Source organism: Leuresthes tenuis, unplaced genomic scaffold, assembly GCF_036924035.1.
Source record: "Leuresthes tenuis unplaced genomic scaffold, fLeuTen1.0.hap1 SCAF_15, whole genome shotgun sequence".
NCBI lineage: Eukaryota > Metazoa > Chordata > Actinopteri > Atheriniformes > Atherinopsidae > Leuresthes > Leuresthes tenuis.
The window spans coordinates 198,617-226,021 of NW_027325369.1; the positions used below are offsets into that span (position 1 = coordinate 198,617).

Genomic DNA, 27,405 nt, shown 5'->3' on the forward strand with positions numbered 1-27,405 from the left:
TGACTCTGAGACCGTGTCTGACCGAGGACTTCCGGAGCTGGTTGCAGGGGACCCTTCTTCAGACAATTCAAGGCGCCTAAAACACACGGTGAGCAGAAAACCTCTTGTATCAGGATATGTGAAATTTCTGCACATTGGTCATTCTAAACTAAATTGTCTGAATTAGGATGTCCTCCGATCACTAAATCAAAAGCACAAAATTTGTGTCTGCAGGTTTACTGGGTGGTCACATGTAAAGTATAAACACATAGTCTCACATAGGGAGAGTCATATGTGTCCTAGTTTAGTACAATTTGGCCAAATAAAAGACATAAATTAAGATAACATAAATTCATCCTGTCTTCTAAATTGAATAGGAATTAGATGCCAATGGACGGGGGTCTATTAGTCCGCTATCGCGGTGTGAGTAATCTCGGTATTACTGCATGACCGGATGTGAGTAATTTTTGCGCACAAGGGCGCTTGGACCTTTATCTGCAATCGGCGGTGGGTCTGTATTACTTCACGTTTGGTGGTTGGACTGTAAAATCCGCAATTGGCGGTGTGTCTGTTTTTATTTTTTTTCTCTCCGCAATCGGCGGTGGTTCTGCAGTTGTTGTGCATAGATGATATACTAAGGGTTTATCTCTGCATAAGGACACAGGGCTAAGTTTTATTATTTTTCATGAAAATGTGGGGTGGTTTGCTACTTGGTTGATATTTTACTGTGTTAGTGGAAGTGTATCGAGCAGTCGAGACTGATCGAGAATTCCTACACTGACACAGATCTCAAGTGGATCTGTAAAAGGGGGGCATTGGACTAGAAAATAAAGGGGAATTTAGTTAGTGTGTTACAGAGATTGGTGAATTAAAACGAGTGAAGAGACTGGGAGAACCCCCAGCGATCAAGCGCACAGAGTAAAAGATTCTGTGTAGAAGCTTCTTGGTCGGGTCCAACACTCGGGCATTGCGCCATTCACCCATTCTGATTAACACGTGTAAAATATTTAAACTTGTCACAAATCATAGTTGAGAAGTGGAAAACAGGTAAACCCGGCTCATTGGGGTCGGTATTGTTTAACACCTTGACTAGATGGATAAAAAGGTTCCAAGAGAAGATGAAAAAGGAGGGACTGAGAGATTTGTGAACTGGACGAGAGAAATGCAAGAGAGAGGAATGTTTGGGGGGTGTGAAAGTGCTCCACCGCTACTGAGTGAATTCTCCATGTTTTTAAAACAAGCTACAGGCAGTGGGAATCAAGCAACAGCAAAACTAAAGGAGGCAGGTTTATTCCAGAAACCAAGGGCAGATAAAGACGAAAAAAAAAGAACATTTCTTGCAGACTGTCAGCATTTTTAGGAGAAGTTAAATTCTCTATTCAGACGCAGTCCTCTGCACCTCTACCACAGCATGTGCCAGACACAACGTTATCTTTTCCAGGGACACATCCTACTACACTAGAAGATAAGACACATCTTCCTAGCATCATGCTCAATGACAGAAGCATGCCATTTAGCAGAAGAAAAAACTGACCATTTATACAGATTCAGCATAAACAGCTTAGGCTGTACATGTGGACATGTGTAATTGGAAAAGACAAGGTTAGATATCCTTAGCTTTGTCATAAATGCTCTCACCCTAAGATTATCTCATCCCAACCCTGCTTCCTTCTTCCCCCATAGTGTAGCTTTTGTTTCTCTTGACGTAGCTAAAGTCATATATACTGGGCTATGATCTGATAGGTCCCTTATTCCAAATTCACATTTTTCAATCCTGTATCCTGATTATTTTTTTATGTATAAGAAGGGCAGCCTTTCTATCCTTGAAAATGTTAAATGAGGTGGTGAGAAAAATGTGTAATCTCTTCCTTTAGGGTTTAATTCTATCCATACATCAGTTACTCCCAACTCTGAAAATATCCCTCTGAACCTCTTGCCAATCATGGACTTCTGTATCCCCCTTTCTGAACAGTCGAGTTGTGGGTTTAGTCTAAGATTTAGGTCTCCTCCCCAAATCAAAATACCTTCCCCCTCTAATATAATCAAGTGAAACATTTGTCTGTAAAACTTCCAGTCTGCCCCCGGGAGTGCATATACATTTAGAATAGTGACTAATTCTCCCTCTAACCTCGCCTTAACTCATATATACCTTCCTTGTTTATCCAATATTTTTTTTAAGTTTTTCAAAAATAATTTTCCCTGATATTGCAATAGCCACTCCTCTCCTATGACCTGTTCTATAAGATAAATAAAATACCTGATTAAACCCATTTCTTTTAAGCTTTTTATGTTCCCTCTCTGACAGGTGGGTCTCCTGCAGGAGAGCCACCCCCACAACCCCCTTTCTTCATTTTACCTAGTATCTTGTACCTTTTAATTGGGTTGAGTATCCCATTTACATTATATGATGCTGTCTTTATGTCACGATTTACGGTCAATTTCATGTCATGTCTTGTCTCGTCATTTCCTGTTTTATTTTGAAATCACTAACTCCCTCTCCTTTCAGGTACCTTGCCCTTCCTCCTGTGTCAAGCGTGGGATTGTCTTCCCTGATTCCCAAGTGTTTCCACCTGTTCCCCTTGGTCCCTCATGTGCTCAAATAGTCTGCGTCTCCCTTGTCTTGTGCCAATATGTTGCGTTCTGTTTCAACTTGCATTACTCGCCTCACAATCCACAGTCATAGTCTTACCTCGAGCCTGCAGTCGAGTCCTGCAGAGCATATTTATTTGTAAATTATTCATAGTCATAGTTTATGTATTTATTAAATCCACGGTAAGTGTTTCATAGCTTTGTTTTGTTCCTCCGTTTTTGGAGAGTTTGATTTGTAACTTTCATAGTCATCTCCGATTAGCGGAGCTTTTGCCTTTGTTGAAATTAATGTTTAATAGTGCCTCAGTTTTTTTAGAGAGCATCCTTTGTTTAAATCCACCTCAATAGGAGAGCGTGAGAGTTTATTTTGTAATCATTCATAGCCCTTTGTTTTCCTCCCAGCATGGAGAGTTTTTCTGTTTGTTAAATCTCATAGCTGCACTCATCCTCAGCCATAGTTACTGAGGAGAGCGCTTTGGATTTTCACAGCCTGATCTTTTGCTCTGTGAGGAGATCCTCATCTTGCCTTGTGTGCTGTGTTAAATAATAAACACCTTTGAATCTGAACTGACCCTGCACCTGTGTCCCGTGACACTGGAATGTTTTTTTTCGGGTTGCCATATTTGTTGATTTTTCTGGCTCCTCCCTCCTATACTTCCCTCTTATGCTGGCAAAACTGCCCTAAACATTAAAGATCCAAACACAAAAACAATCACAGATGAACTAGTGATAAACAAGAAAACTTCCTTGCGTGGGGTCTGTGTTTTGACCCTAGCTGAGTCTTGATGGTAAGTCTGCTCTGAGGGATATGCCCTTCCTCCTAGGGAAGTGGGCCCTCGATGCTGTAGTCAACATTGTCCATGTGTCCAACAGCTCAATGAAAAAACACATAAAAAGAGAGAAAACAAACTAAAGAACTATAGAAAAACAAAAGCCTTCCTGACTTTTTTTTTTATAAGACATGTAGAGGAAGTCACCCTTTTTTAAACTAGCATACTTAAGTATTCTAATACAAATAATAAAGAAAGGAGAGGGTAAAAAAAAAAGTATTTCTCACCTTGATCATGTGCAAAACACAATCCAAGTACACAAGACTATTCAAACCCTGTCCTTTAATCCAAAGTCCATCTGATTTCGTCCTTGTTCCTCCTAATGTTTTTTTTTTGCCCGGCTGGCCTGCCAAGTTAGGCGCTTGATCCTCTCTAGTCCGTTCTTCGTAGGTTTCACCACCGTCACCTGTAGCTCTCTCCTCACCATGTCCTCAGTTGCCTCCGCCGTCGTATTATACACGCAGACTTCTCCCTCATAGAACACCCATAATTTCACCGGGAATGGTGTTTGGAAGCGTATTTTCTTCTCTCTCAAAACTTTCTTTGCCTCTGTGTATTCCTTCCGCTTTCTCACTACCTCCGGAACGTAGTCATGATCCAGAAACACCTTTTTCCCCTCGTGCACAAAGCCTTTCTTCTGCCATGCTATCTTTATTATTTCTTCTTTGTTTCTGAAACTCATGAATCTTACTACGATGGATCTCGGTGGAGAATCCAGAGGGGGGCAAGATACTAGCGCCAGGTGTGCTCTCTGGATCTGGAGGTGAAAAGACGGAGGCAGCTCCAACTTTTCTCTCAAAAGATTAACACTAATATCAATCATCGAACCGGCGTTGTCCTCCGCTCCCTCCTTCACACCGTGAAACCTGATGTTTTCTCTCCACTCTGTTCTCCAGCCGTTGCTATAGTTCCAGTAGTTCAAGTGTAGCATTTTCAACAGACTGCAGATGCTCCTCTGCTTCCATTGTCCTCTCCTCAGCATCATCTATCCTGTTATTTGTCACTCTGATGTCCTCCTTAATTTAGTTTAGAGTGTCTGAATTTTCACGACAAAAATCTCACAGTTCACGAATTATTGTCTCCAGGCTTCCCATGCTTTGAGTGGCCCAGGCTTTTTCCCTCTCGTTCGGAGTCATGCTCGGTGACTCTGGTACCTCACTCGGATCTATTAGCTCTGATGCTAACGTATCTTGAGCGTCGCTTCCACTGGGACTAAACCCGGGTTTTTGAGACTTTCTTCCTGTTCTTCCTCTCGGCACACTCCTCACCCTTTCTGACTTGTATTTAACCTGTATGTCAGTTGCTTATGGACATCTGAAAAGGGCGTTCAAAAGTTTAAGTCGGGGAGCTCACTTTTATTCTGCTGCCATGATGGAGGCGCACCGGAAGTCCCTAGTCTCAGTTTCTGTCTGAGTTTTTATCCCAGTCAGTGCAGAGTACAGATACAGTCATTGTAGTGGGTGACTTTAATATTCATGTAGATGTTGAAAATGACAGCTTAAATATTTACTTTAATTTAATTCTATATTAGACTCTATTGAATCCTCTCAAAGTGTTTACAGACCTACTCACTGCCTTAACCCTTTAGGCGCCAGAGGTTTTTTTCTAAAATCCTTGATTTTCACAAACAAATTTCAAAAGGCTATATTTTAAAACTGATAAGAGATAGAGACTTTCTGTAAATTAGAGAAATGTTACAGATGACCCAAAGTTTATTTAGTTAGCAAATTTAAACACCTAATTTGCATATTATGACATAATGGGGCGGTGGCCATCTTAGATTATAGAATTTTTATGAAATGTTCATGTTTCAATGTTGAAATGCAGCCTTTTTCCCAAATATGCCCCTATTAATTTCTGTGCTATATTCTATATTCAATGTGCTATACAATGCAAAATGTTTAGGGAAATAGCAGCGTAAACCAACACTGTAAATTATTTCTAATAAATGGCCGAAAAATTATCCAATATCTTTATCCAATTTTGGTACCCCACCTCATCAGTCAAATACTCAAAGCCTGCATTTCCATAACCTGGCTTAGTGAGACGCACCAAGTGCACTAACACGCACTCCGGTCGAGTGAACAGATGCAGCATGGCTGCGGCTACGCTACATAAACTGCACTGCTCCGTTTATGGATAGTGTAGTTGTATGATTGCCACCTTTCGTGTGGGAGATCTGGGTTCAAATCCCCTGCATGAAAGGTACTGTCTCCAGTAGGGGTCCTTAGGCAAGACCCCCTTACCCTATCTGTAAGTTGCTTTGGATAAAAGCATCTGCTAAATGCATAAACATAAAAATACGTTTTTCCCCCAGCTCTCCCACTGACACATCGACCATGTCTGACATGTCCATCGAGATTTGTCAAGCTACTGGCTGCGCGATCGCGGACACTTTGTGAAGGCACCGTGACAGAAAGCACAGCGTTCACTTGGCGAGCTCGATAAAAAGACAGAACACCCACATTACTGCCATCGTTGTTCCCTCAAGTACTACCACGCCTGCTAAGTCCTCGATGCAAACTTCGACCCCGTGAAACATTTTCCTCACCACCTACATTGCTGGGCAAAGGATCTGAAGTTGGTGTTTGGTGTAGGGAAACGACTTCTGGTGAGGCAGGGACGCGAGGCGGAAACGCGTCGCCACTAGCGGGCGGGACTAGCGGACAGCGGACCATCATCTTCCGAAGGTAGATTTTCCCCTTTAGAATCAGGATCAGCGAATAGAAGACCCAGGGTTTCTTTGCAGGTAAACTTTTTAGTGGACATTGTGCGATTATTTGAAAGAAATACTCGCTAATGCTGACTATATTGCTCTGCAGCTGTTGCTCAATGGTGTACTCGCTCGATGAAGAACTAGTACTGAGTAAACTTGCTGTTGTGCGAAAATTGTACATAGACAGATGACGTTTTTTGCGTCAGAGGTGAAGTCTGACCTTTCAGCCAACCAGAGATGGAGAGTATGAACAAAATATGACGTTATTTTTGCCACAATGGGCCATTTTATTCAGGACACCATCTTGTCGACTTAAGTCGACCATGGTGCTTACAGGGTTAATCATACCCTTGACCTTGTGCTGACTTATGGCATTGAGAGTGAACCGTTAACAGTGTTCCCTCATAACCCTGTCTTGTCTGACCATTTTACGATAACTTTTGAATTTACATTACTTGACTATATGGCTTCTAAGAATTTTACATATAGAAGGTGTCTATCAGAGAATGCTGTAACCAGATTTAAAGAGTTGATTTCATCATCCTTTTCTTCACTGCCTTGTGCAGACATGACAGAGGACGGCTACCTACATTTTACTCCAGTAGAACTTGACTCTCTTGTTGACAGCACTATAGCTTCAATGCGTACAACACTGGACAATGTTGCCCCTCTGAAAAGGAAGGTAATCAGTCAGAAGAGGTTGGCTCCTTGGTATAATTCACAGCTGCTTTAAAGCAGACTGCAAGAAAGCTGGAGAGACAGTGGCGTTCCTCTAATTTAGAAGAGTCTCAATTAGTCTGGAAAGATAGTTTAATAACGTATAAGAAAGCCCTTCATAAAGCTAGAACTGCTTATTATTCATCATTGATAGAAGAGTATAAGAACAATCCCAGGTTTCTCTTCAGCACTGTTGCCAGGCTGACAAAGAGTCCGAGCTCTGTTGAGCCATGTATTCCTTTAACTCTCAGCAGTGATGATTTCATGAGATTCTTCATCAATAAAATTGTTTCTATCAGAGAGAAGATTAATGGAATCCTTCCCACTATTATCACTGATGTATCATCAAGTAGAGCAGCTTTAGAAGTATCTTTCGAACCTGATTTGTATTTAGACAGCTTCTGTCCAGTTGATCTTTCTGAGCTAACAACAGCAATAGTCTCTTCTAAACCATCAACTTGTATTTTAAACCCGATCTCAACCAGACTGTTCAAGGTTTTCCCCTTAATTGACACTTCCATTTTGGATTTGATCAATCGGTCTTTGTTGATAGGATATGTTCCTCAGACTTTTGAGGTTGCTGTAATTAAAATCAATTCATAAGAGAACTCTCTCCTTCAGTAACGACTCTTAGTTGAGAAATTTTGATACGTTCCTCCCAACGTGAATGGGTGGAAATGGGTTTGAAACTCAGCATATAAGTGAGCCCACCCACAGCAGAGGGCACACTCTTGATGTGTTCATTTGAAAGGGTTATCTCAAATGTGGAGGTCGTCGTTATCTGATCATTTTTGTGTTTTCTTCGACCTGTCTGTTACACCCAAACCAGCAGTAGGGTCTGCGGTTGTTTGGGGAAGACTCATAAATGACAGAACAGGGACACAGTTTATGAAAATGATTAGGTTTGAGAACAACCTGTGTTCTAATGTTGATGATTTGTTGAATTCTTACACATCAAGTCTCTTAAATGTTTTGGATACCATCGCTCCTGTCAAGGTTAGAATGGTTAAAAGTAAACAAAGGGCGCCATGGAGAAAAGAAGAGTCAGTCAGGGCACAGAAAAGGGAGTGCCGGAGCGCTGAATGGAAATGGCGCAAGTCAAAACTGCCGATTCATTATGAGGTTTACAAATAAAAGCTATGTGTGTTCAACCAGACTTTGCGTTGAACAAGGGAGAGTTATTTTTCTGAAATCATCAGAAACTGCTGTAATAACCCTCGTGTCCTGTTTGCTACAGGAAACAGGTTAACAAACCCTCCAGTTTCACTGCCTTTGGTACTCATTTATACATCTAAGTGTAATGAGTTTGCAATATTATTTAATGACAAAGTTCAAGGCATTAAAAATGCAATAATTTCCACAACACAAACAACTACTCTGCAGCCAGCTAGACAGCATTCACACTTGTTATTGACAAAACAGTCGAAGAGATCATCTGCAGTCTGAGTTCATCGACATGCTCACTTGATGAGTTGACCATTAGATTTCTAAAGTCTGTGCTGAGCAGTTTGTTACCACAACTCGCTCATCTAGTAAACATCTCACTTCAGACTGGAACATTTTCAAAGGCCTTAAAAACTGCTGTCATTAAGCCTCTTCTGAAGAAGAGCAATCTTGATACCACAGTACTGAACAACTACCAGCCCATATCAAACCTGCCATTCTAAGGCAAAGTCTTAGAAAAAGTTGTATATCAACAGCTTACTGACTAACGATGGTCTAACCAATAGCTAACCCTAACCCTCTGATCAAGGTGACAAACGATATCTGCCTGAACACAGACACTTAGTTCTTAGTCTTAGTTCTGCTGGACCTGAGTGCCTTTGACACAGTTGACCATGTAATCTTATTACAGAGGTTAGAAGACTGGGTGAGAATCTATAGTAGTGCTTTAAACTGATTCAGGTCGATTCAATCTCGAGGACAGGAAGTATTTTGTCGAAATTAGTAACTGTGTCTCAGACCAAATAGCTATGACCCGTGGGGTTCCCCAGGGGTCTATCCTGGGACCCCTATTGTTCAATCTATACAAGCTCCCATTAGGCCAGCTAATAAGCAGCTAAAATGTGTCTTACCACAACTACGCAGATGACACTCAGATCAGGGGCGGCTGTAGCTCAGGAGGAAGAGCAGTCACCCACCAATCGGTGGTTCGACTCTGGCTTCCCCAGGCTACATGTCGAAGCGTCCTTGGGCAACACACTGAACCCCACGTTGCCCCCCCCCCAGTGTATCATTGGGGGTATGAATGTGTGTATGAATGATTAGAAAGCACGTAGTTATGAATCTTAAGACGTGCTGTATGAATGTGTGTGAGTGGGGTGAATGCGGCATGTAGTGAAGCGCTTTGAGTGGTCTAGACTAGAAAAGCGCTATACATGTTAGCCTACTCCCGTCTACATGAATGCTCTTGCAAAGGCTTATGTCACAACTCGGTCCCTCCGTTGGTCCCAGGATTGTCGTCTAGCAGCTCCTACACCACGCCTAAGACAATCCAAACTCTTTTCATGTGTCGTCCCACGATGGTGGAATGACCTACCGAGCACTACCAGAACAGCGGCGTCCCTGTCTATCTTCAAGAAGCTCTTGAAAACCTAGCTCTTCAGAGAGCATCTCCTATCCTACCACTTACCTTGTACTTCCATACCCCCTCTATCTCTGCACTTTATCTTTCTGCACATCCCTCTATGCACTCTATCTCTACTCTGTCACCTCTGACAGAGTCGGACTAGTGGGTTCCTTCTATAGTTTATTGTTAGCTTTTTATGTAGCTTGCTATATCTTCATTTGTAAGTCACTTTGGACAAAAGCATCTGCTAAATTCATAAACATAAACATAAACATCTATATGTCATTGACGGCAGAAGAACACGGCCTGTAGATACATTGTGACTGTAGATACACTGCATCGAACAGATCAGTGTGTGGATGTAAAACAATTATCTCCAGCTAAACTCAGACAAAACTGAAATCATTGTCTGTGGCCCACAGAAACAAAGAGAAAGTGTTATCAGTCACCTTGTGACTCTCTTTCTAAAACCTAATAATCAAGTTAGAAATCTGGAGGTAATATTGGACTCAGACCTGAACTTTAACAGCCAGATTCAATCAATAACATCAGCAGCTTTTTACCATCTAAAAAACACTGCCAGAATCAAAGTAATAGTATCTAAACCAGACTTAGAAAGACAAATTCATGCGTTTGTCTCTAGTAGGTCAGACTACTGTAATGGTCTTCCAGAAGATGTGAGACAGACCTCCACTCAATGTTTAAATCCAGGCTGAAAACAGTTCTGTTTAGCTGTGCATATGACAACTGAAAGTATTTTATCTGCACTCTTCACTTTTAATTAATTGATCATTTTTTATATATATGTAAAGCACTTTGAAATGCCTTTGTGTACGAATTGTGCTCTACAAATAAACTTGCCTTGTCTAGTAAAAACTTAATCTTAAACTCTAAAAAAGAGATTTATTTTTGTTGTTGTTTTGTTTTTATACATCAAGTCAAACAAGTCTACAAGCATGTATTTCTTTAGGACCATGACACATAATTTAATGCACATTACGGAAGCAGAAATGAGTTTCTACTGGATAAGTAAGACGTAAACCACTCCAATGGATGCAAACATATTTTACTTAGATGTGACAGGAGGTCTGCATGGTACACCGTCTCAAAGGCTGCTTTGACATCAAGCAGCACTAAGACAACAGGGCACTTGACCTCCACAAACAGAGCAATATCGTTGTGCACCTTTAAAAATGAAGACTCTATGCTATGATGAGACCTAAACCCAGATTGGAACTTCTCAAGAACAGAGATATCCTCAAGAAAGGACTGTAATTGTGTAAAAAAATAAAACTTAGAAAGAAAGGACCGATTGGAAACAGGTCTAAAATTTAATAACACAGAGGGGTCCAGATTAGGCTTTTTAAGAAAGGGCATGACCACAGCATGTTTAAAGCCAGTTGGGACAGTTCCTAATTTAAAGCAGGAGTTAATAAAAATAGGAGACTGGGCCCCACAGTATTAAAAAACATTTCCAACACTTTGACAGGGATCAAATCCAGTTGGCAATTTGTAGGTTTCAGAGATTTCACTACGTCCCAGAGAGAACAGAAGCTCAAACTGATCCAACACAGCAGAATGAGCTGGGTCAACAGGCAGATTCTTTGAGCTTGAACAGAGCTTTTTGAGACCTACCTTTTGTCACCGGCTAGGTGCCTTGCCAACTTGCAAAAAGGATCCAAATACACAGAATACTGGGTGATTTAGAGTTAGAACAGAGTTTATTTAGGATTGAGTGGTGTTTGAAGCCAAAAGGAGGATCTGGGTAATTGTGGAACTCTGAAAGAGGAGGGAGATGGTTAGTGAGGATCCGATCTTTTTTTCAATCTCCAAGATCTTTCAATTTCCAAGATGATGGCACATGTGCACACTGTGGCTTCTCTCTCTCCCGACAATACAACGTTTTGTCAAGTCGCAGTGTTTTTGTACATCTTTGTCGTGTTGATCCCAAGCTGTGCTCGGCACCTCTGCATGTTTTTGTTGTTTTTGTCAATATTTGTTTATCCTTCTTATAGCTATTACAGCAAATAGTATAGTTAAGTGATGCGCTCCTCAGTCTGGGGAGGCAGTACTGGCAACAGACTACCACCGAAATGCCGGATCTCAACATCCCATAGGAGATCCTACATCCAAGTAGCCCTCGGAGGCACCTTCCTAATCCCACATCTGATGCGTCGCAGGAGTGATTGACACCAGAAGGGGGCCAAGAGAAGCATCCTGCTGACTAGGAAAAGAGCTAACCCACACCAACCAGCGGTGCAGAGCAATAACTCTTTCTGTCCAACTGCCAGCCACTCGTCAACAAGAGCGATGAAATAAGACTGAGGATTTTCTCTGACAAGACCCACAGCAGCGTGACGGGAGGCTTGGCTGGATAACAACATACCTGACAAGGCTATTGGTCTAGCTGGTTGCGCTGTCCGACAGGACTGCATGCTCCGGTAATAGCAGAGGTGGAGGCGTGTTTGTCTACATAAACAACGTCTGGTGAATGAGCTGTGGACATCATTGCAACTCACTGCTCTCCAGAACTGGAGTTTCTGGCAGTGAAATGCGGACTTTTCTACCTGCCGAGGGAGTTTGTTTACATCCCACCATATGCTAACTCTTGAATAGCCCTGGAGGTGCTGCACAGCTCCGTGAACAGCCAGCTGAATGCTCATCCAGATGGAGTACTGATCATCACGGGGGACTTTAACCACACTGAACTCAAAACAGTGCTGCCCAAGCTCCATACATTCATCAACTTTCCCACAAGACACAATAACATTTTGGACCAGGTGTACACAAACATAAGGGGAGCCTACAAAGCTGCACCAGCTCCACACCTGGGCCTATCAGACCACATCTCATTGCTAATGATGCCATCTTACAGACCAGTAGTGTGCAGAAGCAGACCCACCACAAAGACTGTGCAGGTATGGAGTGAGGAGGATATTACATCTTTCCAGCACTGTTTTGACATCACAGATTGGGATGTCCTCTCGGAGGGGTCCGACCTGGAGGGTTATATCACTGCTGTCTTGGACTACATAAACTTCTGCACCCAGACTGTACTGCCCACCAAAACCATCAGGGTGTTTCCAAACCAAAAACCTTGGCTTACTGGAAATGTATGGTCGCTGCTCAAAGACAGAGACGCTACCGATAGGTCAGGGGATCAGCTGGCCTACAGAGCTGCATGGAAGAACTTGGCAAAGGGCATCAGGGTCGCCAAGAGCAGATACAAGCAGCAAATAGAGCACACTCCAGCACCAGGTGAGATCCACCCTGAGGAAGATCAACACCACCAAGGCAGCCGGACCGGATGGAGTGGCAGGCCGCCTCCTGAAGACCTGCACTGATCAGCTGGCTGTCGTGTTCACGGACATTTTCAACCTCTCCTTACAACAAGCTGCAGTATAACCTGCCTTAAAACTATGACCATCGTTCCTGTGCCCAAAAAGTCTGCTGTCACAACCCTCAATGACTATCGCTCAGTCGCCCTCACCCCTGTCATTATGAAGTGCTTTGAGAGGATGGTGCTAACACACATCAAGACCAGCATCCCTGCAGACCTGAATATTGTATTAGGGGCCATCAGTTTACGTACCAGGCGAACAGATCGACAGAGGATGCAGTCTCGATGCATTTCACACAGCCCTGGAGCACCGAGAGCAGCCGAACGCTTACATCAGGATGCTCTTGTGAACTTCAGCAGCACATTCAACACTGTAGTCCCCCACAAACTGGTCCACAAACTCATAAACCTCAGACAATCCAGCTCACTCTGTTCATGGATTATGGATTATGGATGGTCCCACCAGAGGGCGGAGATGGATGAGCACCAGCCATTCCAGTGTCTCCATCAGGCCATGGGCCTGTAGCTGTTGAGGTCCTTTAGGTGCGGCGTCTTTGGCATTGGACACATGTATGAGGTTTTCCACAGTTGTGGAACTCTCCCCAGCTTTAGGCTCAGGTTGAAGACATGCTCCACAATCCCACAGAGTTGGTCCAAGCAGGATCTCAGGAGCATGGAACTGATGCCATCTGGACATGCAGCCTTTTTCACCTTAATCTTCTTGAGCTCTTTCCTCACCTAGTTGGCAGAGAGAGAGCGATTGGGTTTCAGGGGCAGGGGGTTTGGGGTTGTGAGAGGAGATAAGACCATCAGTGGAGGGGGGCAATAGAGGTGGAGGCAGTGGCGGATGGCTGCGATTTGAGTGCTATGTAAGTCAGGGTGGGGGAGGTGGAGGGAGGAACTACGGGGTGTGTTGATGAGGGGGCCTGCAGCAGGGAAGACTGGCCTGGGGGAGGGTTAGGTATCTGATTGAACCTTTTGAAGAATAGGTTCAGATCGTTCACCCAATTCTGATCACACCCAACATCCCCTTCTGGCCATCAACGGTGCTGCTCTGGAGAGGGTGAGCTGCACTAAATTCCTGGGTGTGCACATCTTAGGGGAACTCTCCTGGACCACTAACACCTCATCACTGACCAAGAAGGCTCACCAATGCCTCCACTTCCTCCACAAACTAAAAAGGAGAGTCTTTGGGCCAGGACCAGCCAACTGAGGGACATTTTCTTCCATCAGGCTGTCAGAGCACTAAACTAAACCAGTTTTATAAGCTGACAATGATTTATGTTTATGTTTATGCATTTGGCAGATGCTTTTATCCAAAGTGACTTACAGGTAGGGTAAGGGGGTCTTGCCTAAGGACCCCTACTGGAGATAGTAACTTTCACACAATGATCGGAACACATAGAGACTTGTACATGGCAGTTTAAACGAAAATTCCCAATAACAACAGCTTGTGACATCCTCTTATATTTCCTCATATTATTCTGTGTTTGAGCAGCATGAAGGCCCTGCTCTCTTTCACATATCCCTCTTGAAATCACTTATCAGTGATTTGGTAAGTAAACAACCTAATCTAAAAACCTTAACTATCGCCACACATGATTAACAGAAACTCATCAAAATAAAAAAAAATTGAAAAAAACAAATTCACCCAGAAATAGAAAAATATATATATATATATATGAACGATGAATCAAAGAAATCACAAAAATAATAAAATGAAGACAAAAAACTATCGCTACAATATGAAAAACGATAATCTCAATAAATAAAGCCGTACCATCACTAACCCTAACGCATAAAAATAATAACGAAGAAATAAATTCTTTAAATATTGAAACTCAAACATTGCTTAAGACATTTAACATCCACTGTTTGCAGCACATAGGAGCGAAAAACCTTCTGTCTGCTACATTCGTAAGTCATGTTCGTTTTTTGTTTTTTTTCTTCCAATATCAAATTTTGGTACCAACGTCTGAAAAGAAACAATTTTTTTGATATATGCAATTTAATCTTGCAATTTTTCTTGTGTATAAGTGCAAGTGATGGTGAGTGTGTCCTTCACCAGCCCTCTGTGAGCATCTAATCTAACAAGCTTTAATGATTAAAAAAACCTTGATTTAGTCAGAGAGGATCACCGACAGTGGAACACAAGAGGACAGGACAGATAAAGACAATAGACAGAAGTCAGACAATGACAGGTGTGCGTGTAAGGTGTACTGGGATGTGTATAGATGAATGTGTAGAAGTTTGTGTTGTGGGCGGTACGTAACCTCCGTACCCGCCAGAAATAAAGCCGTGCAGCAGTCAGACATAAAACTGTTGTTGATCTTCAATACTTACTCATCATCAACCAGTGACCACAGCCAGTGACAGGCTGAATCATAGCTGGTGCTAGTGTGTTGGGCCAGTGCCATTCACTTCCACCATTCACTTCCACCAGTGATTTGGATTGCGCCCCAGTCCCAGCAGGACCCATGCAGCCCAGCCTAGACCCTACCTGCATCACAACCCCGACGAGGGCCTTATTTCAAAAGGGCCTATCCCAGAAAGACACAGGACCGCCCCCCAAAAAGGAGAATAGTAAATCGTTATTTACCCGACCGACAGATTAAGCAGGTATAGAAAATGGATAGATGGATGGAGGATTGATAGCCTGGAGGAAACTTTGATGCCTAAGTAAGTGATGAGACCTGTGCTTAGAAGGATGACAGATAGTTGAGGTGCCTCATCCCATTTCGTTTGGTGCAATGGAAGTATGGATGACTTATTTTAATTTATTGAGTAATTAGCACTTATAGTATAAAATTATCATAAAAAGTATAAATTAATCAGTTTAACTATTTCTTGAAGGGATGTTGTTGTTCTTTAGTTTTTTTTTAAATAATAGAATGTCATCAGCATATAGGCTTTGGTTGGTGGGGTAGGACAACCAAAACACCATCGGTGTCCACAGCTGTTATTTCCAGCAGCGTCAATGCTGTTGTCTAGGACACTAAGGGCACAGAAATGACAACAACAGCCACCAACATAGATTCAGGCTCAACAGAAACAATCCATTGGACTTCATGACCAAGTCATAAAGATGTTTCAGAAACAACACTTTCTTTAATAATAGTAAAAATGCATTTTATTTATAATGGACTCTTCATCAGCGTGAAAAGGTAAAAGCAACAAATTAAAATAAAAAAATTAAATTAGATACACAGATCATAGTCATGTCAGCAGTCAAAGGCCTTTTGAATATAAAGGTTTTTAGGCCAGCTTTAGAGTCCAGACTCTGTGCAGCCCTCAGCTGGATCAGGAGACTGTTCCATAGGTGAGGTGGTGCTGAGCAGAAGCCTCTCAGGTCTCCGGTGGACAACTTGGTGCTGGGAGCTCGGAGGAGGAGGCTGCCTGCAGATCTCAGGGTGCGGCCAGAGGATTGTGGAGTGATGCCTTTATCCATCAACACGATAAACACAGATTTATGTCAGAGTTACTGCAAGCAGGTAAACATGAATATTAATGATCATTGTGGGCCTACTGCTATGATGATAAATACTTAATTAACAGAAACATGTTTAAATGTTAACTTGTGATAAAACATTTGTGTCATAATCCCGATAGATGGAGGATCTAAATAAAAGCTGTAGAAAATACATGTTTTTAATTAGTAAAATAAACTAAAACCTTAATTGGATTTCAGTCAATTCTTGAATCTTTAATTAATGAAGGTTAGATTTATTGTGATTTGCTAAGTTTTTAAAGGATGTTTGGTTCAGAATTATTCAGAATTATTCTCATTATTCTCTAACAGCACTGAGTAATCATTGTTTTATGAGTCTGCCACAAAACTGATTGTTTTATTTAACGACTTCACTGTATGAAGGAGGAAGATTTTACAGCAACACTGTAAGAAATTACCAATTTGACCCGTCAATAAAAAATAAATTTATCTCTAGTTTTCTATGTAAAGTACATTTAGTACACTTAATTAGTACCCTTTGTTACAGATCTCTCTGTACATCATTTCTAATGTTGTATTTTTGGTCGACTGGTCTGTTTAAAGACAAAGAAAGTACTTTACATTGAACTGAAGACATATAAATTTAAAGTGACTTAAATCTACAGCTGTGCTTCTGTACAGGAATAATTATTACAGTCCTCAACAGGGGAATCATAATGAATGATTATGTAAATGTGACGTTCTTTTCTCATTTGTCCTGTATAACCGAACTGTTGATGCTATGTGTTGGACATGACGGCCTTCATTCTTCTGAAGCCATTATTTGGCAAAGCGTTAAAAGTGTCTATCTTGTTTGAATTTGACAAACAACCTCAAACAAGTTTCACCTGGCCACAAAAACAGTTTAATTAAAAAAAGACAACATGAATAACTGTTTGAAGTGAATTCCATTCATTCAGAAAAATTACACCTTTTCATGATTTTTGTTTAACCTTTTTCACTGTCTGTTGTTTATCAAACTGAAACCACTCGTTCTCAAATAACCCTATATGATGCATTTTATTTCATGAATATATATAGAAGTCAGAGTTGATTCTCTTATTGTCGATCTTTACATTATCACTGTCAGATCCATTCAAATGTAATTGGTGGATTCTGATTCAAAATCTGTGGTTAAAAAAGGAAAAGATAAGAAGCAAATATCTAAATAAACAAGTTTTTAAATTATTTTTTGTTACGAAAGGCCTTATTCTGTGTGGTGATGTGACCCCTCAGTAAATGATTTCCAGTGGCGGCACCCACACAGATGTAGTAAAAACTAAGTTATAAATCCCTGACAAACTGCAGCTCTTTGGGCTGACTGCTTCACTGAGACAAGCTGAGGTCAGACCCTACCTCCACCCGCATGCTCGGTCAGTCTGGTCTCAGAAGAAGGGACACTGCATTTATATTTCCTTATTCTCATCTTCTTGTTGTTATCATCTCACTTTACCTGAACATTTTTACTACTTTTATCACAAACCTGTATTTGTTGTATTTATTGTTACTTTGATGTAGGTTTTATCTGACGTACAGATTCATGTAGAACAGCTGTCTGCTACTGCTGCCTAACACTAAACTGCCCCGAGTGGGATAATAAAGATTACCTGCAACCTTGAACCTTGATCCTTTAGATGCTGATGAGGAACAACGTCTCTGCCAAATTGCTGAAGTCTTTTATTACTGCCTGGCAGAAAGCATTTGATTTATTGCATTACAGCGTGGTATAAAAACAGTTCAGGGTGGCTCTTCAGGATGGTTAAAACAACAGAATCATTGTAGAAACATTCAGTTGAATAAAACACTGAGATTACGTCTACTTGTCTTTTTCATTTTCATTTTTTAACATCCAGCTAATTATGAGATATTAGTTCATATGAGATAAGGAACATAGTCAAATAGATAAACTCACTGATATGACAGAGCACTGTGATCATTTCACCCTGTTTGTTACAGAAATCAAACTAATTATGCAAAATATGTGATGAAAGATTATTCAAGAAAACCCCCGAATCAGGTTCTCATGCACAGGAGGCTGTTAATGTAATCTCACACCAGCTGTATATCTGCATCTGCGCTGGACAAGAATAACTCGATAAGCTGGCTTTTGTTGCCCCCTATACTAAAAGATTTATTTACCTTCAGTTGAACAGTGTAAAGAACATTTCAGGAACCTTGTTACATCCTCATAATCCTCATAACTTACTCAACATTTATTTAGCTATATTCAATGTGATCTTCATTGCAATTTGTTATTAATCAAGATAATCACACACAGCCAAAGACAAACAACAAGTTTTCAGGACTGCAGACAGTTTCCTGTCAATCTCCTTGGGTTGTTTCGAGTTGATATTAAAAATTATTTAGGTAAAACAAACAAACCAAAAAATATATATAAAACACTCCTGACAACATGCAAAGGAATAATCTACTGTCATTAGAAGTGTCAAGACACAGATGTTTCTTTGTGATAAGATGATTAAATTAAAGTCAGCATTCAATAAACTTCAGAATTGTTTCCACTGCTGTAAAATGATCACCATCACCTGCATGGATTAGCAGTTTAGTTACAGAGGGACCATGTATGTTCTCATGAGAACAGGGTTAGGGTAGGGTATAAATTTAGAGATGATAAGATGAGATAAACCAGGGTACACCCAAGGGATTTGGCAACTACAGGCTTAGAAAAACTTATTTGGAGATAATGGTAAGTCACTTTTTCAGCAGGGTCAGGTTCTAAGCTGTCACCCTGAGAACTACAAATGTTTGATTCCATCTTTCATTCTGAGATCTCATGAATTTCCAGTTAAACACAGTTACACATTAGACATGTGTAACAGATAGTTAGATGTACAAGTCATATCCTGTATTTGCTGTTACTGGCGAGCTGTTAACTGAAATGTGGAGTAAATTTTCTTACTTCAGAGCATACACAGAAATGTAGTCAAGTTATCTTTCCACAAAGCCTTTTAGGGCTGCAATGCAATCGTCCAACCAAGAACTGTAGAAAATAAGCCAACTTTCTGATGAATTACTCTGAAGCGGTGCCAGTGTAAAGTATTTTACCAGTGTAATGCTGCACTGTACAAACATGTTTAGTGTGATAAGTCAAAGGTGAAAGTGGATAACATTAGACTCTCTAATTAGACTCCCTGCTCTTCAAAGCTTCAATAAGCCAGTTCACACATATTCCTGATAAAATAAAATAATGTTAATATTGCAAAATATTGGACCTGAATCCGACTTAATGTCTGATTATAGTTAAACTGTTAACCAGCAAACAAGGCCTGAGTTTAAGAAGTGGCTTTCCAAAAGAAGTTTATTCAGCCTTAAAGACTTCAGACTCTGTTCAATCCATCCTTCCTTAGAAATCAAAACACAATAACCTTGACTGAGGTGACTTTGTGGTAAGATTCAAACATGACTATGTTTCATTTTATGAGTAGACACTGTGGAACGAAAAGGTGAACATGCAAAGAAAACACTGAGGACTCAGGATTAAATATAATAAAGATGATCAAAGTCTAATCTTTCTCGAATTAAGAGAGGAGATACACCTCTCCTCTCTCTGCTCTCTTTGCTCTCCATGTACATTTGACATAATTGTTGTCAATAACTTGTGTTTCTCTTTCTCAGCAGGTGTCCCTGGCCTGGTGTTATGATACTTGTTGTCCCCTCTTTCCTGTCCTCTCCACCACCAGCTGGTCGAGGCAGATGGCCACCCTTCATGTTAAAAGGACGTTTTTTCTCTCCACAGTCGCCTTGTGCACGCTCAGAACAGGGGATTGGATCAAAGAGAAGTTTCAGTTCAATCTGCTGGTTTCCTTAGCTAGGTTACGTTTTTAAACTCTGAATGAATTGGACTATTTTGATTTATGATTTTTGACTGGACTATGAAGTGCCTTGAGAATATATTTGTTGTAATGTTTCTTTAATGATTCTGAGTGTCCAGCAGAGGGCAGCGCAGCACCGTGGAAACACTGATCACTGTCCAATCAATAAGCTGACAGGTTGAAACAGTGAAAACCTCTTCATGATTTTATATCTTATGCATGAAGATAAAATGTGTTTCTGCATTAACTCTCTGCTCTGATCTCTTAGATGTGGCTCTCAGAAACCACAGCTGGTGCTTCAGACCAGAACCAGCCAAGACGGGTCATTCCTCCAGGTCAGGGTCCGGATTCCTCTGAGCCCACAGAACGGTGAGGCTTCAGCGATCTTCACATTTAGACTTTGTTGTCTTTGTTTATTGTCGAGAGAAAACAATTCAGTTTTTGTTGAACTTAAAAGATTTTAATTGATTTTTTAACCAAACTCAGAAACTAAATTATCTTTTGGATGCTGGCGTATACAGTCTGGCCTTAGTCTTCTGTCAGAAAAACTGCGGTGTTTCTTTTACCCTTCTTTATTGCTTTTGCGAACCTTGGAGCCAGGCCAGGGGGGGCGGGGCCCGGCAGCGAGCGCCTGGTGGCTGGGCCTATACCCATTGGGCCCAAAGAAATGATGTGGGTCCCCTTTCCGACGGCCTCACCACCTGTGGGAGAAGCCAAGGGGGTTGGGTGCAATGTGAGTTGGGAAGTAGCCAAAGGCGGAGACCTTGGCGGTCTGATCCTTGGCTACTGAAGCTGGCTCTTGGGATGTGGAATGTCACCTCTCTGTTGGGGAAGGAGCCTGAGCTGGCGCGAGAGGCTCAGAGGTTCTGGCTAGATAGAGTCAGATTCACCTCAACACAGGGCTTGGGCTCCGGAACTAGTCTCCTAGAGAGGGTTGGACTCTCTTTCACTCTGGAGTTGGCCGTAGTGAGAGGCGCAGAGCAGGTGTGGGCATACTCATTGCCTCCCGGCTGTGTGCCTGTACATTGGGGTTTACCCCGGTGGACGAGAGGGTAGCCTCCCTCCGCCTTCGGGTGGGGGTGACGGGTTCTAAATGTTATTTGTGCTTATGCACCAAACAGCAGCTTAGAGTACCCACCCTTTTTGGAGTCCCTGGAGGAGGCACTGGAGAGTGCTCCTGCAGGAGATAGTGAGACCTGGAGGGGCGTGATTGGGAGGAAAGGCTCCCCAATCTGAATTAGAGTGGTATTTTATTTTTGGACTTCTGTGCTCGTAATGGAATGTACATAATGAACACCATGTTCAGGTTGTTCAATTCAGTTCAATTAACTACTTTGTGGTTGTATCGTCGGACTTATGGATGTCTTGGACACTCAGGTTAAGAGAGGGGCGGAGCTGTCAACTGATTATACCCTGGTGGTCGTTTGGCCCCGCTGGTGGGGGAGCATGCCGATCAGAAGGCCCAAACGTATTGTGAGGGTCTGCTGGGAATGTCTGGCAGAATCCCCTATCAGAAAGAGCTTTAAGTCCCACCTCCGACAGAGCGTCAATTATAACCCGGGGGAGGTGGGGGACATTGAGTCCAAGATTCTGGTCCACTGGTCCAGCAGCTCAGTGCACTGTCTACACTGTGCTGACCTCAACTAAGGATGTTGTGAGTTAGTGGGGGGAATACTTCGAGGACCTCCTCAATCCTACCGACACGTCTTCAGATGAGAAAGCAGAGTCGGAGAACTCGGAGGTGGTCATAAAACTCCTCGGTGGCAAGGCCCCAGGGGTGGGTGAGGTCCGTCCAGAATTCCTCAAGGCTGTCACGTTTTGAGTTTTGTTTTGTTTTAAGGTCCCTGGTTAATTTCTGTCATGTTTTTTCCTCTGTCACGTTAAGTCTCACTCAAGTCACCTGTTTTCTGTTTCACAGCTGCACCTCATCACCAATCACCTCCCCACAACATTTAGTTTCCAGGTTCAGTCACAGTCTTTGCAAAATCCTCACCTTACCATTCATGCCACGGTTTGTCACAGTTTTGTCAGGTCAGGTTTTGCCTCAAAGTCACAGTCTTGTTTAATCATTGTCTTGTTTCATAGTCGTTTTGTTTTGTTCTCACAGTTTAAGAAGTTTTGATGTCCAGCCATGTCTTTTGTTCAGCCTTGTGCCTTTTTGTCATAAATCTACTTTTTTTTTTGAGAAGTCTGCATTTGGGTCCTCCCTTCTTGCACCACGTACTGACAAAGGCTCTAAATGTTGTAGAGCTGTCACGCCTCTGCAACATCATGTGGACATCGGGTACAGTGTCTCTAGTCTGGCAGATCGGGGTGGTGGTCTCCCTCTTTAAAAAGGGGGACCGGAGGGTGTGTTCCAACTACAGGGGGATCACACTCCTCAGCCTCCCTGGTAAGGTCTATTCTGGGGTACTGGAGAGGAGGATCCATCGGATAGTTGAATCTTGGATACAGGAGGTGCATTGTGGTTTTCGTCTTGGCCATGGAACAGTGGACCAGCTCTACACCCTCAGCAGGGTCCTGGAGGGTGCAATGGGAGTTCGCCCAGCCGGTCTTCATGGGCACCTCTCTGGTGAGGTGTTCCGGGCACGCCCCATTGGGAAGAGACCCGGGGAAGACCCAGGACATGTTGAAGGGACTATGTCTCTCGGTTGGCCTGGGAACGCCTCAGGGTCTCCCCAGAAGAGCTGGAGGAAGTGGCCGAGGACATTCGTCTGGGTTTCTCTGCTTAAGCTGCTACTCCCGCGACCAGATCCCCAGAGAAGTGGCAGATGATGCATGGATGGATAAAAACGTTGTCTTACCTCTGGATGTTGATGAGATGAGCCGACACACGATGCTAAATGACCCCTCAGATTCATTAAAACATTCAAGTGTCAGCAGGGAGGGTTAGGGTTAGGGTTAGGGTTAGGGTTACAGTTACACCAGACTTCCCCAAGGTTTTAAACATAGCCCTCATGTGTTTAACCAGGTCCTTGGACAAGGCCTCGCATTGAAAGGTACACTACTACGCTACTACCAACTCTAGAGGATTGCCACCAAGATTCCATAAAAATCCTCGAGAGGCTGGCAGAGGGAAGATACAAAGTTTCAAAATCTAAACTTCAGTATTGTCAACCTAAGGTAGAGTACCTAGGGAGAGTCATTTCACAGGGAACTATTGCTATTTCTCCGGCCCACTTGGAGGGAGCAAGTAAAGCACCTTGTCCAAAAACAATTGAGGATATGATGATCTTTTTGGGGATGACAAGATTCAGCGCAGATTGGATAGAAGATTATGAAATCAAGTGTGCTCCTCTGAGAGAAATTGTGAAACAACCCAAAGACCAAAGGTTGAAAGCACCACTGAAATGGACATACGAGGCCAAATTAGCCTTTGAAAGTTTGAAACAAGATTTGCAGAAAGCACCAACACTGGCAACACCAGACTATGAGAAACCATTTTTCTTGTACATCTCCAATAGACACAACATGTATGCTTCTGCAGTACTGATGCAGGAAACGTGTAGTGGTCGTAGAAAACAAGCTATTCCTTACTACAGTACAAAATTGTATAATGTTGTACAAGGCTGGCCACCATGTTATCAAGGGTTAGCAGCAGTGCAGTATGCTTATGAGAAAGTATCCACAATAACAAAGGGATACTCAGTCATCATCTTAACTCACCATAAGATCTCAGACCTAATAAATCAGGGAAAGTATGTTGTGACTCAGGCTAGATGTTTGCAGTTTATGCATCTTTTGACATATCCAGATGTGAGAATACAGAAGTGTACTACATCAAACCCTGCAGATGTCATTCCACTTGAGTTTGAAGGAGAACCACATGAGTGTGTAGCAGAAACCATTAGGTACACTAAACTAAGACCTGACTTAGAAGCAACTCCACTTGTGCAGGCCGATGTTACCTATTTTGTGGATGGATCATGTTTCAGAGATCATTTGGGTAATCATGCACATTATGCTGTTGTGAAACTAGAAGGCTGAGACTTTGTGACGGTGAAAGCTGAGAAGTATGAACAGCCATGTTCGGTGCAGTTGGCTGAACTGAAGGCATTAACGGAAGCATGTATACTGGCAAAACGTAAGGTTGCAAATGTGTATACAGATTCTGCTTATGCTCATGGTATCTGCTATTTGTTTGGAGCAGTTTGGAAGCAGAGAGGGTTCAAAAGGGCAGATGGAAGTCCAGTGCGACATAAGGACCAAATGAAGGAGTTGATTGCAGCCATGATGCTCACCTCGAAACTGGCAGTGATAAAGTGTCAAGCTCATCATAAAGGTAACGAGATGGTCATTCAAGGTAACAACACTGCTGATGAAGCGGCAAAAGTAGCATCAAGATTCCAGCTGGCTGTTCTGGTGTCCCTGGAGCCAGCAGTCACTCCAGAAGACATAATTTTAATGCAACAGGAAGCAAGTGTGAGAGAGCACAGTGTCTGGACGCGGAGAGGTGCCACAAAGAGGCTCTGTAAAGGCTCTGTTGACAATTCTGATTCTGATTCCGATGCATCACCATGACTGGATAGTGCAGTGGTATGATTGCCACCTTCCATGTGGGAGACCTGAGTTCAAATCCCCTGCATGAAAGGCAAGAACCCCTTACCCTACATGCCTACCTGTTGCTTTGGATAAAATCATCTGCTAAATGCATAAACATAACACTGAAAAAGGTAAAACAACAAGGGTGTGAAGACACATTCCACATTCTGGCACATTCCAGTGCCAGAAGGACCCTTTAATTCATTGGTCATAGACTATGTAGACATGATTAAAAGGTAGCTGAGACAGTGGTAAAGTTTTTGGTAAGGGAAGAGATTCCCCGGTTTGGCATTCCATCAGAGATTAGCTCAGATAATGGCTCAGCGTTTGTGCAGAAAGTTGCAAAGGGCATTTTGCAGCAGCTGCGGATCAAGCAACGCTGTGGGGCCATGTATCATCCACAGAGTCAGGGGATGGTTGAGAGAATCAATGGAACCTGAATAAAATCTGTGCTTCAACTAAACTAAACTGGGTAGATGCTTTGCCACTTGCACTAATGAGGTATCGTATGCAGACCCATAGGGTCACGCACCTAACACCGCATGAAATGCTAATGGATCGACCCATGCCAGCACCTCAGTTGAGGGGTCTCTTTAAAGGGCCCTACTTGAGCAGTTGCAAACAGAGTTGAAACCTTATATGAAACAACTAACTGCTATCCATAGAACAATCTATCTACAGGAGAAGGCCAAAGACTTGGACCTCGAACAGCTGGTTGAGAAACCAGTGGTACCAGGCAACCAGGTGTACATCAAAGTGTTCTGAAGGAAGTGGCATGAGCCAAGACGAGAAGGACCGTACACAGTGGTGCAAGCAACGCCAACGGCAGTTCAAGTGGAAGGTAGCAACACATGGTACCACTTAAATCACTGTACTAAGGTTCGGGCTAAAGACACAGACAAGGTTAAGTCCGAGGCAAAGGATGAACAAAATTAACGTGTTAAGATCTCTGACACTGATGAGCACCCAGGTGTGGGTGTTGGCAAACAGCATCTGTCCAAGAGAGCAGAGTCTGGAGATGATGGACAGGATCCCACAAACAGGAGGGTCTGGAAGTGGTCCCGTAATGAAGCCACTCCGGAGGAGAAGTAGCCAGACTGGGTCAGATGAGTATGATGCAACAATACACACCCACTCAGACAGGTAGAGTGGTCTGGATGGGATTTTGGGGACTTGGGGAGCGAGGGCATTTGAGATGGGAGTGAGTGTATTGGTAATACTGATAATGATCTCCCTATTGGTGTGTTGCATTATACCCATTCTGAGAAGGTGGTTGCTACAATTGATGTTCAGACAGAGAGTGGAAGCAGCCAGACTACAGCTGACCTTGCGAGACGTGGTTTGAGGACCACTGCAGGGAAGAACTGGTCAGCGAACAGGTTGCCAACTGTTCACAAAATTCTTTCCTTATGTGTAGAACCAAAGATAGCCTGACAGGGAGAGGAGGTGGTAAAGACCTCTTTAAAGGAGAACTCCTTTTTTTTCAAACCTAGACCTTATTTCTGGCATGAAATACGTTTGTCTACTCACCGAGAACAGTTTGGCGAAAGTCTGCGTCCTTCGGAAGATATTTAGATCACTCGCGATCTGCGATCCATGTATAACCATATAATGGGAAAGAGCAGGGCATAGAAAATACAATATATCTAGAACAATATCTAAATTAGGCATTATCTGTCTTTATTTCACCAATACTTTAAGCCGAATGAATTAAGTATTTGTACTACAGCTCTGTTAGCTCATAGATGCTGTTATGTGGCTACTTGCGGCTATAGGAGAGCTACTCTCTACTCAGTCACCTCTGACAGAGTTGGAGTAGTGGGTTCCTTCTATGTAGTTTATTGTTAGCTTTTTATATAGCTTGTTATATCTTCATTTGTAAGTCGCTTTGGATAAAAGCGTCTGCTAAATACAGAAACATAAACAGCTAATGGAGAGATTTTAACACAGACACTCTGCTGGGACCACACGCCCCCCTGGAGTGCAGCTTATTTACTCCGTGCTCTGTGACAGTCGGCTAACTTCACACAGAGTTTGCTGCTGCTACTTTTGTGCAACATGGCAGGATATTTATCAGATTTTAACAATGTGAATGACAACTTCTCAGCCCTCTGTGTGGTCAGCCCCCAAGGGTGCCTTTTTCCTTGCCTTAGGTCTGGGTGCCCGACTGTGTCTCTGTCCGATGGGTGCAGTGGGTCTGAGCTTGTGTGTTTGTGTGTGCGTGTGTGTGGGTGTGTGTGCATGTGTGTGTCTGTATGTCTCTGTGTCTCTGGGTATTTATGGGGGTGGGAGGGTTGGTATGTTTTATCATTGTTATTTTTAGCCTCTGTGAGGCACTTTGTGTTGCTTTTAAAGTATGAAAGGTGCCAAATAAATCAATTTGATTTGATTTGATTTGATTTGATTTGATTTGATTTGATTTGACTTTGAGTGAGATGGACGTTCTTACCGGAGTGAATGAGCTGTGCTGCAGCCATGCGTGTCGATCAAGTCATCCCAGTAGAGGTGTGTGTAGAATTCCCTCCGTTAGCTCTCCTGTAGCCACATAACAGTACCTATGTGCTAACAGAACAATAGCACGCGTTCGTTCATTCATTCGGCTTAAAGTTTTGGTGAAATAAAGACACAATCCCTTATTTAGAGGCTGTATTGTCTATGCCCTGCTTTCTCCCGTTATATGGATATACGCAGATCTTGAGTGATATGTACATATGGGGGCTGAACGGTGGTGTGATGGTTCAAGGTTCCAGGTTCCACTCCTGGCTGTGGTCTTTCTGTGTGGAGTTTGCATGTTCTCCCCGTG

The 27,405-nt window shown here is 42.6% G+C and overlaps 1 protein-coding gene across 1 annotated transcript in view; it reads right to left on the bottom strand.

The window, feature by feature from the left end:
- Positions 1 to 3,082: 3,082 nt before the first annotated feature.
- Positions 3,083 to 27,405, bottom strand: part of clec14a (C-type lectin domain containing 14A) — a 483,122-nt gene continuing 458,799 nt past the window's right edge. Inside the window, exon 3 of the mRNA XM_072365306.1 lies at positions 3,083 to 3,094. The gene's annotated coding sequence lies outside the window, so the exon portion shown is untranslated. The remainder of the gene's footprint in view (positions 3,095 to 27,405) is intronic.